The sequence below is a fragment of the Amyelois transitella genome, chromosome 12 (genome assembly GCF_032362555.1).
Source record: "Amyelois transitella isolate CPQ chromosome 12, ilAmyTran1.1, whole genome shotgun sequence".
Taxonomy (NCBI): domain Eukaryota; kingdom Metazoa; phylum Arthropoda; class Insecta; order Lepidoptera; family Pyralidae; genus Amyelois; species Amyelois transitella.
In genome coordinates this window covers 9960595-9974590 of record NC_083515.1, presented here as the reverse complement: position 1 = coordinate 9974590, position 13996 = coordinate 9960595, and the positions used below count along the sequence as shown (strand labels likewise).

At 35.9% G+C, this 13996-nt stretch overlaps 1 protein-coding gene and 1 pseudogene across 2 annotated transcripts in view; one reads left to right on the top strand and one right to left on the bottom strand.

The window, feature by feature from the left end:
- The window catches only part of LOC106142577 (uncharacterized), an 87237-nt gene that overhangs the window by 1168 nt on the left and 72073 nt on the right, over positions 1 to 13996 (top strand). The gene's annotated exons all lie outside the window — the stretch shown is intronic.
- Positions 4102 to 5194, bottom strand: LOC132902360 (uncharacterized; annotated as a pseudogene).

Below are 13996 nucleotides of genomic sequence, written 5' to 3'. Positions count from 1 at the left end.
AGAGTATTTTTACACATCGCTTTTTTGGACCGGGGTTAATCTAAGTGCCGTGTGGTTCCCGGCACCAATAGAAAAAAGAATAGGACAACCCCAACCCTTCCCATGGATGTCGTAAAAGGAGACTTAGGGATAGGCTTATAAACTTGAGATTCTTCTTTTAGGCGACGGGCCAGCAACCTGTCGCTGTGTTTAAATGAATCTCAATTCTATCAGTAAGTCAAACAGCTGAACGTGGCCTATCAGTGTTTTCAAGACTGTTGACTCTGTCTACCCCGCAAGGGATATAGACGTGATTATATGTATGTATGTATGTTTAGCTAAGAAAACCCTCGACTAATTCATCATTATTCTCTTGTTAGTGCGATTTCACTCGATTATATTTGCCGTCATTCAGTCTTCCTTCGTCACTTCAGCTCCCACAACTTTTGAACGGCTCAACCGATTTTAATCGAACATGTTTTAGAACACTCACACGTAAATAACCTTATATATTTAAAAAAAAAAACTAAATTGAATTCGCTTCATCCGTTTGTGAGCTATGATGCCAAAGACAGACAGACACGCTAAACTTATAACACTTCACTTTTTCCGTCGGGGGTTAATAAAGCTTACAAATTACCAATTACTAAATGGAATACAAACATAAACGCATACCTACATTAAATCAGGAGAAGGAGGCATTCTCGTTCTATCATTCTACGTGCCACGATATTGGCATACGTCTTTCGCTTCATCCACATTCACTGATCGTTCCTATTCCAAAATGCCAGGAACCACACGACAGTAGAAAATCGAAATAAGCAGCTACATTAATGATTACAACATGAAATCGTTCCGATAAAGTAAATTGCAAATGATGTCGCCGTGAAATTACGATTTTGATCGTTTTGTGGTAATTGTAAGTAGTTTTGTAATAATTCCTTTGGAAGACAAGGATGGAAGCCCTTGCGTTGTCTTCTTCTTCCTCCTGGCTTTGATGTTATATAGCCTAAAACCTTCCTCGATAAATGGACTATTCAACGCAAAAAATTTTTTTTTATTCAAACCAGTAGTTCTTGATATTAGCGCGTTCAAACAAACAAACAAACTCTTCAGCTTTAAAATATTAGTATAGATAATGAGTCTGAAGAAGGACGTAGAGCACCTTTTATCCCGGTCAAAATTATGGTTCCCGCGGCATTTGCAAAAAACCTGTATTCTTATATAGGTACGTAATAATACATACATACATACATATAATCACGTCCATATCCCTTGCGGGGTAGACCGGGCCAACAATCTTAAAAAGACTGATAGGCCATGTTTAGCTGTTTGGCTTAATGATAGAATTGAGATTCAAATAGTGATACGTTGTTAGTTTGTCGCCTAAAAGAAGAATCCCAAGTTAATAAGCCTATCCCTTAGTCGTTAGAAAGAGATGGAGTAGTCCTATTTTTTCTTTTTTATTGGTGCCGGTAACTACACGGCACGGCGGTTATAATACCTATATAGAAAATATTTTTTATTCGGTTCACAATAAGACAGTAAACTTGTAGTTAAATTAATTTCACTACACCGTGACATTAAACTATAAAAATAAACAATTGAGTGGCCATTACTCGATTGTGGTCAATTCGACCACATTGTTACATAACGCTTTAAATAAAACCGTATCACGCAAACCTTCATGCTTATTTATTATTTTAAAAAGTGAATTGATTGTCGCAATATAACAATGAAAGTTAATTTTATTGTTGGTCAACATGAAATAGATATAAAATTTCTTTTAATTTGCAAAAGCTTAATGCATTTGTTTCTCGAGGTATTCTTTTAGGGTTATGCATTGAATTCCAATTTCAAACAATGCTGAACGTGGTACATACATATAATCAAGTCTATATCCCTTGGGGGGAAGACAGAGGCAGAGTAGTCTTGAAAATACTTAAAGGCCACGTAAATAAAGAATCCCAAGCCTATCCCTTGGTCACCTTTAACGACATTCTTAGGGAAGAGATGGGGTGGTCGTATCCTCTTTATTTCTATTGGACATAGAATTTCGACATAAAAATATCAATTTTTTTAATTGCTTTATCGAAATTCGCACGGGAGCGAAACCCCGGGACTCAGTTAGTTATCTACAATTCTTAGCTACCTTATCCTCTATATCTTCTTTAAACACCGGCAATAAAATGCAAGATTTATTACACATGTCAAAGCATACATAATATTTAACGCCTCATATAACAGCATTCAACGCTTGATACATAAATTAACATTTTCGTCTTAGTCACATTAAAAACTCGTAACCAAATTTCACCTTAACTTTATGCGGACATTAATTGGGTTTATTATGTAATGTGGAGGGTGAAACCTTTGTCAAATAATGGGTTATTTATTCAAAGGAACGCTGCTTTCTTTTCTTCAAATTGGATTGTTAAAATTTATCAAGGCAAAAGCTTATAAACTTGCGACTCTTTTGGGCTAGCGACCTGTCGATGTCTGAGTCTAAACTTCATCACTTACTCATATTTGTTAGTGGTCTTAGAGTATTTTGGGACTAATGTACCTAGCTGCAGTGTAGTATGTTCCGCCGCTTCTTCTACACATGCACTTTGGACGTCCTGGTCAAGGGTCAGCAGGCTTACTCTCGACTCGCAATGCCAATATCCAATGCCAATCTCAATGCAAGAAACGTCATTTGGCACTCTTGAATTTCACACTAGCGCCACATTGGGGCGAAATCGGGCGGATATTGAGTGAACTAATTAATATTGAGATTTTGTTCTGGAACTTGAGAATTCGGTACTCTTGAAGCCATTTTGACAGCTCGACATTGCGTTGAACTTGTGTTATTCTTGGATATTTATTGTGATAATCACAATAAGGAAATAGTAACTTTGTGAAAATTGCATATACATTTTACTTGTAAAAAAGTGCATACAATGGCTCGTTTGGTGTTGCAAAATGTAATTTTCAGTGATGCCTGTAGAAAGGATTTGCGAGAAACGCGTAATTTGCGTAGGATTGCTCGGTACGCCGATAAAGCACTTGCTATGAGTGATGACGAATTTAAGCGAAATTATCGTGTCACCAAGGCATTGTTCCATTATTTATATCAAGAGCTAAAACCCTTGATGCAAGCTCCTAAAAGAAGAAGTGATATCAGTACAAAATACAAGGTAATTTTGTTTTAAATTATGTGAGTACTTTGTGTTAGTTTGTGATACAAACAAGTTTGCAAAGGTACCTAATTGCTTAAATAATTGGTTTTGGTCTACAGATACTAGTAGCACTTTCATTCTATGCAACTGGCAGCTACCAACGCCTAGTAGGATGTTCACTAGGTACTCCCATGTCGCAGCAATCAGTATCTCGGGCATTGAGGGATTGACAGCAGCATTGAATGACCCGACAATCCTGCATAAATACATAAAATTTCCTCAAACTGTTCCAGAACGCAATTTATTAAAAGAAGGTATGTAAATTGTGTTTAAGACATGACAATTTATTTTATTTGGCAGATGGCAGAAATGTGTGTTAATATCTGTGTTTGTTGTAGGTTTTATGAATAATTTCGCATTCCTGGAGTAATAGGATGGAACCCATGTGGCAATAGTACGTCCTGCTGAAAATGAAGAAAGATATTTTAACAGAAAACATTACCATTCAACAAATGTATTAATAGTAGGTATGTATCCCTTTTATATGTTTATTACATAAATTCATAATAAGCTTATTTTATATTACCACTACTATATGTAGTGGTAATGGTAATATAAAATACTAGCTTACCCGGCAAACGCTGTTTTGCCAATTATTTTTATATATCATTACGGAACCCTATTTTTTTCCAAAATAAAATATAGTCTATGTTACTCGTGGATAATGTAGCTTTCGAATGGTGAAAGAATTTTTAAAATTGGTCCAGTAGTTTTTGAGCCTATTCATTACAAACAAACAAAGTTTTCCTCTTTATAATATTAGTGTAGATAAATTAATATAAAATAAAAATACTATATTTATTTATTTTTAATTTATTTTTGTTACAGATCTGTGACGCGGACTTAAATATATTAAGTGTAGATGCAGCATTTGGAGGTGCATCACATATAGTAGATAGTTTTATCTGTCCAATGCTTCGGGTACAACAGCGGCAGAGGTGGAAGGCAGCTCTACCATAGATAATCTAGATGTTGGCAGGTCTATCATGGGTAAAACTGCATCAGACGTGGATGGCAAGATGGAGGGGCTAGACTGTAACAGGAAAAATAAATAAAATTATTATAAAATCACTTAACTGAATTGTATTGATGAATGTCATTTTTATTTTTTAGTTCAGAGTTTAATTTTGTTAATGTTATTTTACTGATCATAGACTTAATTCATGTAATTTTAACTGTACACTATTATTTTATTAAGCGTGTTAAAATAATCTATAGTGAATGCTTAATATAATGTTTGTAAGTTAATTGACGTTGTTGTAGAAATGCAGCATTGAAGTTTGTTGTGCCGCTTCTTCTTCACTTGCGCTTTGGAGGCGGTAGTAAACTTAGTTTTAAGTAAATTACTGATGTCAATTCTTGGTTTCTGAATAAACAAATTTTATTTAACTTTTCATATTATTTTACTTACATTACTTTGGGGAGAGGGGTCTACTGCTATTCCCCTTGTGCCCGTGGCAAATGAGTCCCCACCCATGACTGCCACTAGGCGCTGTTCCAGCAACGACAGCTCTGGCACCACATCTATGCCACCTCCGGTGCGCCTCATGGACTGAGCCCTTTGTTGGCAGACCTTTTTAAGGGATGATTTTATTTCAGTCCAATACTGAAATGCATGAAAAGGAAATCATTATGATTTAATATATATGCATGTAACTAATATAATAAATCTGTTTTAATGCTAGCTTACCTTAGCCCAAGCCTGCCCATCTTTGATAATCCCACCCAAGGCGTTAGTGGACTCAGCGAACTCCTGCCACTTTTTTCGAGTTTCCTGTTTGGCCTGCTGCGTTGGCAGAAGGCCTCGAGCAATTCCTGGATTTTCTCCAGGAACTCCACTAACGCTGCCATTTGGTATTGTGTGGGTCTGTTTGCCATTTCTGTAATAGTATGATACAGCATTACTAACATTTTTTTGCTTGAAGATCACTTGTGTACTAGTGACAATCGTTTTATAATAAATAAAAGTATCAAAAACTTTAATAAGTGAAAAAATTACTTACCTTATGAGCGCCAAACTAAAACTTTTAAACCACAGTTTTAAACAGTGTTGCCAACGACGTATCAAGCTCCCCACTAAAATCGACCTCTAAAACCACTAGAAATCCACTAAAAAAAGTCGGACCATCAAAAAAAAACACTAAATTTTCCATTAACTTTATTTCTGTTGTGTCGAAATTAGCATGAATGATGTCGCTGTTGGCGGATTAAGCGGCAAATATTAGATATTCAAATTAATCAGAATAAATAAATTGTTATAAGTTTAGTTACAATTAAATAAAAATAAATGATGTTTAAAATAAATTTTTAAAACAATTCGTTACGATCATAAATTATAGTAAGTGGTTGACAATAAAAAGTAACAAAGCCCATTTGTTGTCGAACTCTCACGAGACATAAAGTATGAAATGAAATGTTGTGGTTTCTGGCCTGGATGCCGGTCCTCCTGAGCGTTGTACTCACTACTAAATTGAAGGTTGGCAAATTATTGATTGATAAGTCTAGAAATTGAACTCCAACAACGATACGACTGGATTTTATAGGCGTTATTCCAATAATTTAAACAAAAAAAACAAAATTCTTAAATTCCACTAGATAAATCCACTAGCCACTAAAACTCATATGTCCGCTAAAAGACAAGTCAAAACCACCAGATTTAGTGGAAATTCCACTAAGTTGGCAACACTGGTTTTAAAATGTGTTTTGTTTATTGTGAACTTTACATATAGGCACAGGAAAATAGGTACTCATACAGCCAAATACGCCGTTTGAAACATTTAATTTGATTATTTTTTGCCTTAAAGTTATTTATTAGTAAGAAATAAGCATTGTTAATAAAAATATCATTTAAAATTAATTATTTACTTGAAAATTACTTAAATTTAATATTGTTTATCAAAGTTTTCATTCATTAATTCGTTCTATTTCTGTCGTAGACATGGTGATGTATGTCACTGTCATATTGACGTATAGTGGAATCGCCAAGGAAAACACAATAATGACACAATCGCAATACCAACTCAATCTCAAGATTAATGATTTCAAGAGTACCAAACTAAATTGCGATTGGAATTGGATTGCGACAGAATTGAGATTGAGATTGAGTTCGAGAGTAAGCCTGCAGGTCAAAAGTACCCGAAACCTATGCAGAGATCGTGGCAAGTGGAAAGAGGTAGTCTCTGCCTACCCCTCCGGAAAAGAGGCGTGATTTTATGTATGTATGTATGTAAAAATTCGCCACCAATGAAAAAAAAGTTGTTTGAAAACTACAGTTGCTTTTAGATCTGGTAGACACTCATAAAATAATTCACCAATCAAGTGTCTAAGACAATTATTACATGCCAAAAAAAATAGCCACCGGCTTATGAAATCAGCTAATCGATTTTTAATTACTCCATATGATAAGCAATTCAGACTAGCAATTAGTAGTATACTAGTACCTGATACATTTCCGTGAGAATTTCTGATAATATTCTTTTAGCTTAAATTATATATATATAGGTATATATATATATAATATTCTCAAGTCCATATGTGTGGGAATTATGTCCAATTTTGTGCATAATTGTTAATTAATTTTAAACACAAATACATACATACAGGTATATAACACTTTTATTTTTCTTCTTCTTGTTCTTCCTCTCTAGCCATTTTCGTCCGCTAGGTTGTATGCCTTCTTCAGAGTCTTTCATCTCTTTCAGTCCTGAGCATTTTCCATCCACTTCATGCCAACTGTTTTACTAACGCATCTGGAGTATTCCATGTGGGCGTTCTCACCCCACAGTCTCCGCTCCATCACCAATTTGCACCATGAACCTTGTTTGCGTACAAAATGATCCCCCTTCTGCCACTAAAATTTCGCAATACGCTTTGTGACGTCAGCAACTCTTCTGTCTGCTGTCCGACTTTTAGTTTTAAGTAAGTCAGTTGTGATATACAGTATGAGTTATGTGCAATAAAACATTAAGAAATTTACATTACCTGTTTATCTCGAAACAGGACCAATAGTCTCAATATCGCCAAAGATTTATATAGCTTTAGCCTTGACTGACTTTTATAGCGTAGCTGTAGCTGCACTATATTTTTAGAGTTCCGCGCATAAACGGCATAATCTTCTGTATGTCCGTTCGTTTGTCACCCGGCTGTTTCTCACAAACCGCGAAATCTGAAATTTTTACATATAGTACTTTTCCGTTGCCGCTATAACTATTAATACAAAATTTTGTAAAATCAAATGTTAATGAGGGTTTCCATAGTATAAAAGTGTAACAAAAATAAAATAAAAATAAAGTAATTCTCATACATCTAATGCAATTTTTTATACATAACGGTACGGAACCCTTCATGCGCGAGGCCGACTCGCATTTAGCCAGTTTTTTCTTTACCATCACATCAACATAGGCTCTTATAATAAAGAATAATTACTTATATACCATACTTATTCTAATTTTTAAAATTAACCTTTTTTTCTAACAACAAAAGTCGTTTACCTCAAACCAACTGGCCAGTTACACTGTCCTGAGAACTAAGGAATGTAGGGGCATTCTCCTAATGCAAAAAATATATAAAAAATATAAACCACAAGCCACTAATAGATCCCACCTGGCCAATAACTATATTCGTAGTTCTTGTTGCGTGTTTTTTTTTTCCTTTATTTTATGTACAGTGGAGTGTAGTGGAATGTGTACAACGAGATTTATAGAAAAAATCTATTTATCTATGTATTTGAAGTAGTACTAACTATAAATACATATACAGGACATATTACATTGATTGAGTTAGCCTCGAAGTAAGTTCGAGACTTGTGTTACGAGATACTAACTCAACGATACTATATTTTATAATAAATACTTATATAGATAAACATCCAAGACCCCCGGGCCAATCAGTAAAAGTTCGTTTCTCATAATGATGAGAAACGAACTTTTACTGATTGGCCCGGGCAATGGCCCGACCGGGATTCGAACCCGGGACCTCCGGTGTCACAGACAAGCGTATTACCGCTGCGCCACAGAGGCGGTATAAATGCGAAAGTAAGTTTATTTGTTTGTTACCTATGGCCGTTTGCCGTGTAGTTACCAGCACCAATAGAAAAATAATACAACCACTCCATCTCTTTATCGTATCTTTCTCGTCGTAATAGGTGACTTAAGGATAGGCTTATAAACTTGGGATTCTTCTTTTAGGCGACGGGCTAGTAACCTGTCATTATATGAATCTCGGTTCTATCATTAAACCACACAGCTGAACGTGGCATTTCAGTCTTTCAAGACTGCTGGCTCCGTCTACCCCACAAGGGATATAGACGTTATTATATGAAGGAGTTAATGAATCAATTTGATCATCATACATACAAACATACATAAAAATCACTCCTTTTTCCCGGAGAGGTAGGCAGAGACAACATCCTTTCACTCAAACATCATATCATATGGTTTAACTATACCTTATTACTTATTTCACTTTTTCTCATGAAAGCTGTATCCCCAGACTTGCAATATCGAGTTTTTGAAAAGAAAAAAAAAGAATTCCACACGCAACGTTCCTTTCCCTTGCGTGTTCAGTTCGAAATGAGAATGTTTAAAAATGTATTGTTTAATTTGCACACTGGCCGCTTACAGAAAAGTAATTATTTTAAGAGACGAACAAGTACGATCGTCCTTTGTTAATTTTCACACGATGATGATTAGGACGCAATCAAAATTAGAGTTCTTTTTAAGTTTTAAATTTTATATTATAGTTTTCTTTATATTTTTCCAACTCATAGTAGGCATTCTATATTTATCCCGCCTATTTATCTAAACAAAGATACAATTAGTTACATTTAAGGGTTTCGTATATAAAAAAAATGTATAAAAACGTAGGTCGAATGTTGCGAAGTGCAGTTTGGATCCTGACACCGATATGTACTAATGAAGGCTTATAAACTTGGTAGTTATTCTTTTTTAAGGCGATAGGCTAGCAACCTGTCACTATTTGAATCTCAATTCTATCAATAAGCCAAACTGCTGAACGTGGCCTATCAGTTATTTCGAGACTGTTGCCTCTGTCTACCCCGCAAGGGATATAGACGTGCCGTATGTATGTATGTAAGAGGAAATTCTTTCTACGGATGGCCTATGATAGTGATATATGATATGATATGATAGTGAACAGTTTTTCTAATTTTAATTCCAATTCCAAGAGGGGAAAAAACAATTTTTAACCTAATGGTCAACCATACACTCAAAATTTCACCACTAAAATATCTCTCCTTACGTATGTCGTCAAAGGCGACTAAGGAAAGGGCTAATAAACATTGGATTATTCTTGAAGGCGTTGGGCTAGCAACCTATCAATATTTAGAATTGAATATATATTTTTTTACTGGATACAATGTATCAGTAATTAACGTCACATAACTTTCATCTAATTATGTCTACTACAGCTTCCGAAGCGCATGTGTAGAAGAAGCGGCGGAACAAACTACACTGCAGCATTTTCGCCGAACATAAATTTACCAATATAGATCTATTAAATTTAAATCGTGGACGAATACACATTGTAGCCATTCCCGCGGGCTAGGCTAGTTCTAAATAAACAAACTGAATATCTTCAATTCCTGAACACATCGCACGTTCACTAATTGGCGACGGGTGTCGTTGGCGTGGTTGTTAAAACGGTAAGCCACTGTGGAGTCCAGCGTTCGGTGCCGGGTCCAGATCGAGATTATACTGTCTTGGCAACTGTTGATTGCGATTTATGTTTGACTAGCGACCGCTACCGGCTTTGATCGCTTTTGAAATTATGTTTTGATGCGTCCATGCTTATATTATGAATGCGAAACATACGAGCCGTGTTCCCGGCACCAATAAAAAAAAGGATCACTAAGGCGACTAAGGGAAAGGCTTATAAACTTGGGATTCTTCATTAAGGCGACGGGCTAGCAATCTGTCACTATTTGAATGTCAATTCTATCATTAAGCCAAACAACTGAATGTGGCCTATCAGTGTTTTGAAGACCGTTGACTCTGTCTACCCCAGAAGGGATATAGACGTGATTAATAGTGACAGGTTGGTAGAACATCGCCTTAAAGAAAAATCTCAAGTTTGTTTGCCTTTTCCTTAGTCGCTTTTAACGATACCTAACAAGTGGCAGATTGCTGTCTGAATTTAATAAATTATTCCATTGAGACATATTTTTTCATGGACACCACACCACCAAATAAGAAAGAAGAAAGAAAGAAAAATATTTTATTCGATGAAACTGTATTCCAAGACTTGCAAAAAAAAAATCATTAGAATCAATTCGCATAAAGCAACATCAGTTACCGTCCGAGCCGAGACGATTACTTATAAATAACGTCGCGCAACCGACTGTCTGTTTGTCTGTTACATTTCAAGATATACCGTAAGAACATAAAACTGGCAATAAGAATTCCGGAGTATGTGTAGTTCCGTTCAATGCTAGCAGAAAAAGCTTGCCATGTTTTATACTAGCGTCCGTCCGCGGCTTCGCTTGTGGTGTAAATTTTCTTTTCATTGTCGTAAAAGACGACTAAGGTAAATGCTTATAAACTTAGGTTTCCTCTTTTAGGCGATGGGCTCAATTTGAAGTCAATTTAATTATACACTATTGTGCCGTGTGGTTCCCGGCACATTATATAAGGACCGCTCAATATGTTCCCATGAATATCGTCAAAAGCGACTAAGGGAAAGGCTTACAAATTTAGGATTTTTCTCTTAGGCGATGGGCTAGCAACCTGTCTCTATTTGAATCTCAATCCCATCATTAAGCCGTTCAGCTGAACGTGCCCTTTCAGTCTTTGCAAGACTGTTGGTTCTGTCTACCCCGTAATGGATAAAGAATTGATAATATGTATGAACGAATGTATGGACTAAAATAATTATATAGAGTCAGGACAAAGTGTTATAAAGTTGAGAATTTAGTTCACTTTCTTGATTGATTGATTTAATTTAACAGTGAAAAGATCTAAACATGTTCTCTGTCAAAGTAATTAAACGTTAGCAGCCGTTAATATTAATTTATTAACCATAAATGACTAAAACTGTATACTAAATGGTATTCAAAGTACTTAATACAAGGCTGACATAATGAAAATACTCCATAAAAGGCTTAGCAATATCCCTCGCTTACAATTAAACCCTGATATGACAAGGATCCGCCATTTTCTAATTTGAATATAATAGAATCTCAAAATGGCGACTCACAGCAAAATGGCGGCCAATTTATATGCTAAAGTCTATTTTATAAGGCTTGTATTCCATAGGTCAGGTGATATGTTATGCGCAACAAAAAGAACATAGGACAACTCCATCTCGTTCCCATGGATGTCGTAAAAGGCGACTAAGGAATAGGCTTTAAACTTGAGATTCTTCTTTTAGGTTGTTGTATTTCATCTCAATTCTATCGGTAAGCAAAACAGCTGAAAGTAGTCTATCAGTCTTTTCAAGACTGTTGGCTCTGTCTACCCCGCAAGGGATATAGACGTGATTATATGTATGGAATATATACATTATAATCAAATCTTATGAGGTAGACAGAGCCCACAGTCTTCAAAAAAACTGAAAGGCCATTTGAGTCGAGTTTTAAGTTTACGTTAAGTTTCATATAGATACATTATCAGTTGGACATCCTTTAAGTGGGAGACAGACCCAAAAGTCACAAGACTTAATACATAATGAAATAGAAATTGAAAGATATAATGACCGGTTACTAGTTAACCTCTTAAAAAAGGTCTCATGTTTATAAGCCTATCTCTTGAGAGAGAAAAAAGGAACTATTTTATAAATATTCAGTCACTCTGTGACCGAGGATCATTGTAATGTGATTCGAAAATTTTGACAAAAATAAAGGTAAGTGCACGTTAGGTGCACGTCTAATGAGTGTATGAGGCCGGGGTATGCCTTTGGTCACGGATCCTGGATTGGGTGAGTCAGTTTTTTACACGAAGCGACTCCCATCTGACCTCCGCAACCTTTGCCTCACAAATTCGATTTGTGAACAAATTTAGTTATACAAAGAGGCCTATATTTTATGTAATTACATTTCTAACAAGTATTTATTTATACCAAGCAAAACTAATTAAAATGCGACGCGTGCGCACCGCGCAGCAATGGAGTGACGCCTTAAATGGCTACATCTGCTGTCTGTTAAGGAAATAATTGCAAGGGACAATGAGACGGTGTATGTTGCATTTCTGTCGTATATATGCAAAATATAGGGTCCATGCATTTCAACCGACTTCAAAGAATGATGACCTCGATTTTACATACATACATACATACATATGGTCACGTCTATATCCCTTGCGGGGTAGACAGAGCCAACAGTCTTGAAAAGACTGAATGGCCACGTTCAGCTATTTGGCGTAATGATAGAATTGAGATTCAATTAGTGACAGGTTGCTAGCCCATCGCCTAAAAAAGAATCCCAAGTTTGTAAGCCTATCCCTTAGTCGCCTTTTACGACATCCATGGGAAAGCGATGGAGTGGTCCTATTCTTTTTTGTATTGATGCCGGGAATAGCTGAACGTGGCCTATCAGTCTTTACAAGAGTGTAGGCTCTGTCTACCCCGCAAGGGATATAGACGTGATTGTATGTATGTATGAAAACATTCAAATGAAGATTGTTACCGTTATTTATTTGAAGTAAATCTTGAAGACCGTAATAGAATGTAGGTAATATTATGGTAGATGAACATATCCTGTTTGTAACGATGACACAAGCTAGAGCCGTTTCCTGTTCGTGCGAGCGGAAACAGTAACAGGACTTGATTTTGAATGAATAAAGGAAAAAGAAAATACATTTAACGTGCCGTGTGGTTCCCGGCACCAATGACAAAAAAGAATAGAACCACTCCATCTTTTTCCCATGGATGTCGTAAAAGGCGACTCTAATGGATAGGCTTACAAACTTGGGATTCTTCTTTAGGCGATGGGCTAGCAACCTGTCACTATTTGAATCTCAATTCTATCATTAAGCCAAATAGCTGAACGTGGCCATTCAGTCTTTTCAAGACTGTTGGCTTTGTCTACCCCGCAAGGGATATAGACGTGACCATATGTATGTATGTATGTTACACATCCAGTTGCCTCAAAGTGCAGGTATTCCCTCACCGTGAAAGCAACGGTTTGCTATAAAACTAATGTTAGTATATAACTCAGAAAATAGTAGGATTTGAACCTATGGATAATGCTTTTTTTAATCATGGACCGCCGGCGCCAATTACGAAATATCTGATACAATTCTGTTATTATCTTTGGCTATACTTTTATACTCTTCTTCTTATGGTGCAACAAAGAGTCTATCTATCTATTTATCTATCTATACTTAATCCACATTACGAAAATATCTATGGCCATTGATGAACGTAATAAAAATAATGTAGTAAGTAAATCACGAATACGCAATTAAATTACGTATGTGGGTAGAGCTTTCTAATTCTCTTTAAATATACTCTCTTCTGTTATAATTAATTACCTTTCTAGATTATTCTTTATCTTTTTTTGGAATGCATAACTCGTTTATCTTCACAAATATCTTAAAGAGATGTGTATTTGTTTATATTGAATCAACTCGTAAATTTAAGAGTCTATATTCTTTGGAAAATTTGGTACAGAGGTAGACTTTAAAGTGATATCGTCAACCGCCGCCGTCGCCGCCCACGACTTCGTCCACGTATAATCCCGCGGGAACTCCGGGATAAAAAGTAGCCTATGTGTAATTCTGGGTCTTCAGTTACCTACATACCAAATTTCATCGTAATCGGTTCAGTATTTTTTGCATGAAAGA